A 5,453-nucleotide genomic window follows, 5' to 3' on the forward strand; every position below is an offset into this window, starting at 1 on the left:
CTATCCGCTCAGTCCAAGCTCTTGCTGATAAAACCAATAGGGAAGTTGAATTTAATTTCCGGTCATTGGTGGACGTGACAATTAGACCATCCGAACTTTGAGGTGACGCGATTGATCAGCTATTATTCAAGATTAGTTCGTCACAATGTAGTATCAGATTATATTATTCGCAATTTCGGGAAACATTATTATTTTGATGGTGATGATCTGCGAACTCGTTTGTTACAGAAAATTCATAATATTGACGTAGATACGTGATGACACCTGTCCACGAATGCTGCCAATGAGACCGAATTTCACAGCGAACTTTGAGATTCATGCCGACGTAGCAACAAGCATATTGCAACTCTGAACTTTGGATGCATCTTTTGTCAGCAACTTCAAAAACTGTGTTTTGATTGTTAGCCTTCATTGTCACGGCTTGTGTTTAATTATTATGGCTTTTAGAGGAGTGTTGTTTGTTAGAGAGTTCCAGAAATCCTCGTACAAAAATGCTGCAAAATTTTAGTTGACATGAAAATATTAAGATTCATGCTGACGGACTCATTGAGCCAAGTGATTCACAAAAACTTCCTGTTTTGTATTTCGCGCCAAACAGCCAGGTGTTGTAGGAGAAGAGCGAAAAGAATTGCATATATATGAATGGCAAGGTCATGAGAAGTTTAGTGTCACTCCTAGTCAGTTGACAAAATTTATCAGTAAAGTGAGCAGCGTGTATATGCTGTCGAGGCGTACTTTTCTAATGACCGTTTCCAGAGTTGTCTTCGTCTAAGACAACATTTTGCAGGGCATGCACCTATGCATCTCCTTCACAGGTGACTTTCGTTTTCCTGCCCGCACCGCCAACTTGGCTCCGTGTGATTGTTTTATTGGTTTATCTTAGATCGATTGTTAAAAATGACTGTCCAAGGACCCTACCTCATTCGAAGAACAGCATACGCCAACATACCCGTCAATATGCCTCAGCGAGTTGAACTGAATTTCAAAATTTTACTAATTGAATGCATTGACTATTTGTGCCGTCATTTGTCCGATATCATCTGTAAAACTAAGTGATACAAAAATTCAGGTAATGTCTTTTTCAATACAATTTATAGTGTAATATCTTAACTAGTTCTCTTTTTTGTGAGCTTTCAAATCAGGAAACTTCCGTGAATCGACATGTACTATTTTTTTCTACGTAATTAAAATTTCATACACATTTTGAAGTGGAACTCAAATTTCTTAACGCACAGTCACTCGAGCGCTTAAGTGATGGTGGTGCTGGAGCCTCCATATAGCAATGCACTTGTTGTGATCATTAACCGTAATTTCTTGCAATAAGGGCAAATAAATGCATTATTTCCATTCAAAGTAGAAGAATTTTTTAGAAGGTTACAAAGAATTTAGAAAATTTCGTGAGTTGGAGTTGCGGCTGTCATAAAAAGAAATAAATTTGTTTACAGAGAACTGAAAAAATGGCTCTTGTCAACCTCAATATAATTTTGAATCAAAAGGCATTAAAATATTGGTCAAGTGAATGATCATAAAACTGTTAGATATGAATATCAACATTTGCTTGTAAATTATAGCACAAAAGGCAATTGCCATTTTTATCCCAAAAGCGCCGTTTAACACGATCACATATTATATGTCGGATTATTGACAAAATTCTATTACAATTCACCGTGTTGCTACTTGCTAGTAAATCAATAGTTTCCTATTGCTACAGCAGACACTTTAAACTTGTGTGGAACTCCACTTACGACATCTCCGAGCAGGCGCACAGTTACGTTACGTAGCTTCCCGCGCAAATGTTTTGATAATACCACCGCTAGAGTTACGTCATCATATCTGCGTAAGTCAATCCACTCGTAAGTCAATTTTGCGTACTTACGAACTTTTGGTAATACGGCCGCCACTCGTGCTTCGAAAGAATTAAGGTATCATTAACGATACATATGCCATGTTTAATGATATATACGCTATTTTTAATGATACATACGCCATCTTTAATGATTTATACACAATATTGAATGATACACACTCCATCTCTAATAGTCCCTCTTCTCTTCAGAGCTTATCAGTTTAACGGTCGTGCTGCGGTACACTTGTTCCCTGCGTGAGTCCCGGAGCAGCGGGGACATCTTAGGAGGGTTTGCCTCACACGATACCTGGGGCAGTCGTCCATCGCGTGCTTCAGGTCTCCACAAATTAAGCAGGCTCCGAGCTTTTCCCAACATTTCTCTATTCCATGGCCTCTGCGACCACACCAATGGCACAGCGGCGAACGACGTCGAGGAGCATTGGCCGACGATGCCCGATTACGCGGGCGCGATGCTACGGGCGCATCTTGGCCTCTCGCCGACGATTCCTGGGGGTCTCTCTGTAGGCCAGGCTTCAAGCTGACCGAAGCTCCCTCGCGTATCGCGCCATCGCGGTCCGATTGCTCCCATACACGGTTGGTGTTTTCTCTACTAAACCATACCTGTGATGGTCGAATCGCGTCCTGACTAGGTATGCGTCCGAATCGCACGACGAACTCTCGGTTCTCTTGGGCTGTTCTGTCGGCGACATCGATCAATTATTCTGACCATGTCATCTTAGCACGGCCATCCACCAAACGCAAGACACTCTCTCCGTCACGAATGCGCCGAGATATCTCACTAGGTATGGTTTGGAGGAAATGATGCCGCATTTCCCTGTGATATATACGCCATCTTATTCAACGCTGAGATTCTTTATCTTATAGGCTCAGCTTAGTTCGTTGGGTGCAGCAAAGTGAGAGGAGAAACACGTGTATGTAGTATTGCATTATATATTAATGATGAATGCATTCAGAGCACAATTCTGGCAGTGAATAATTCAGTGCGGAATTATGGCAACAGTAAATTCAGTACAAAATACTTCCAGTAATAAAATAAAAATAAAATTTTGCACTTAATTCCGAACAAAATTGCGGCAGCAGTAAATTCAGAGTGATATTGTGGCAGTGATAAATTCAGAGTGATATTATGGCAATCATAAATTCAGAGTGATATTGTGTCAGTGATAAATTTAGAGTGATATTTTGGCAGTGATAAATTCAGAGTGATATTGTGGCAGTGATAAATTCAGAGTGATATTGTGGCAGTGATAAATTCATGTCTCTTATACACATCTAGATGTGTATAAGAGACAGACTGTCACGTGTCTCACGACTGTCACTCGTCACGACTGTCACGTGTCATGACTGTCACGCGTCACGACTGTCACGCGTCACGACTGTCACGCGTCACGACTGTCACAGGTAACTACTATGACGGCCTCAGGTACAAGCTCGTCATGGTGTAGGTGACGGGTTTGCGCCCGTTAGACTCCTGCGTCTGGCGAAAAGTTCCTCAAATGAACCGGGACATGAACCGACGTAATCGCCGACGGTGCTGCTGTCGGCCGCGGTGCCCACCTACCGCATGGCCTTGGGCTTGATGCGCACCACACCGCCGGGCACATGCCGGGCATATGCCAGTCACGGTCCAGTCAAATATTCTTTAATGCGTTTGCATTGAAGCTTTCTCACCATAGACAGTGCAGGGGCCATGTGTGGCTGTTGTGAATGCTTATCTAGAAATGCAATAAACAATATTAGACAGAACCGTGACTGGCATATGCCTGGCATGTGCCCGGCAGCGTGGTGTGAACCAAGCCTTGCTCGGGAGGGATCGATGACGTCACGGCTGTCACGGAGTAAGTCCCTCCTCACCTCCAATATTTTTCTCCGTTAACTTTCGCCATAGAAAATAATAGTCACATGGATAACTTTATTAACTATTCGTTGGACGACTGCAAATCGATAGACTACAGCCAAATTGACTAAATTAAAAAAAATATTGAATCATATGGATTGTTTTAGAGTTTATTGTGCATAGATCGCATGTAATATAAAGAATGATTGAAGAGCGAGTAAATGATTATTTACACATTTTTATAGCAGGAACAGTTTACAATGGCAGTTGCAACAAGCGAGTTTAAGCAGAGTTGCTACCATATGTCAGCTGGACAAGTTGGGCAATGTAGGTACGACGAGAAGAAGCAAATTTTCAATTTTATCATTGCAATCAAGCCGTGCATACATAGAGTATATTAATTAAAATCGTTCTTGCAGTCGAGAATGCACCCGTTCCTGGAAAATTTGTCATGAATTTCAATCTAGGAATATTTTTGAGTTACCTATCAATTTTTTCTACTAGCATCAGCTTGAAATATTCATAGATAATTATTTTCGCCTTTCAGAAAGCTGTTTTTAAATCAAAAAAGCAATTTAATATTCTGCGTATCCCAAACTTTTGCTGTTTTTGATCAATTTGAATGAAAAGTCATAGTTTAAATTTATTCCTTTATTCCTATTTTCCATTGTGATGCAGTGACAAGATTTCCCCTAGATTTGGTAGATCTGATCCTTCATCTGCATGAATAGTATTTTTATGGCAGAGTGGCTGCCTGGAGTAAAGTATAAAAAGTTATCATGAATAAGTTGATGGTAATTATAAACAAAGTCGCAGGTCACAGATAAAAGGAAAATATCGGTGTGATGACACCTATCCAGGAATACTGATGATGAGAGTGAATTTCACAATGAACTTATAGAAATTCATGCCGACGTAGCATCAAGCATATTGCAACTCGGAACTTTGGAGCCATTTTTTGTCAGCAACTTCAAAAACTGTGTTTTGATTGTTAGCCTTCATTGTCACGGCTTGTGTTGAACTATTATGGATATTAGAGGAGTGTTATTTGTTAAAGAGTTCCAGAAATCTCGTGAAAAATGCTGCGAAAATTTAATTGACATGAAAATATTACGATTCATGCTGACGGACTCATTGAACCGGATGATTCACGAAAACTTCCTGTTTTGTATTTCGCGCCAAACAGTCAGATGTTGTAGGAAAAGAGCGAAAAGAATTGCCTATGAATGACAAGGTCATGAGAAGTTTAGTGTCATGCCTAGTCAGTTAACATAATTAATCGGTAAAGTGAGCAGCGTGCGTTTGCCGTCGAGGCGTACTTTTCTAATGACCGTTTCCAGAGTTGTCTTCGTCTGAGACAACATTTTGCAGAGCGCCTCATCTCCCTGGCAGGTGACTTTCTTTTGCCTGCCCGCACCGCCAACTTGGCTCCGTGTGATTGTTTTATTGGTTTATCTTAAATCGATTGCTAAAAGTGACTGTCCAAGTACCCTACCTCATTCGAAGAACAACATACGCCAACATACCCGTCAATATGACTCAGCGATTTGAACTGAATTTCAAAAGTTGACTAACTGAATGCATTGACTATTTGTGCCGTCAATCATCCTGTACTATATTATTTTTAATTTTTCTACGTAACACAAGTTTCATACACATTCTAAAGTGGAATTCAAATTTCTTAACGTCCAGTCACTCGAGCGCTTAAGTGCTGGTGGTGCTGGTGACCTGAACCCGCGCCACAAATGC

The sequence above is a fragment of the Hyalella azteca genome, unplaced genomic scaffold (assembly GCF_000764305.2).
Source record: "Hyalella azteca isolate HAZT.00-mixed unplaced genomic scaffold, Hazt_2.0.2 contig14024, whole genome shotgun sequence".
NCBI classification, from domain to species: Eukaryota; Metazoa; Arthropoda; class Malacostraca; order Amphipoda; family Hyalellidae; genus Hyalella; species Hyalella azteca.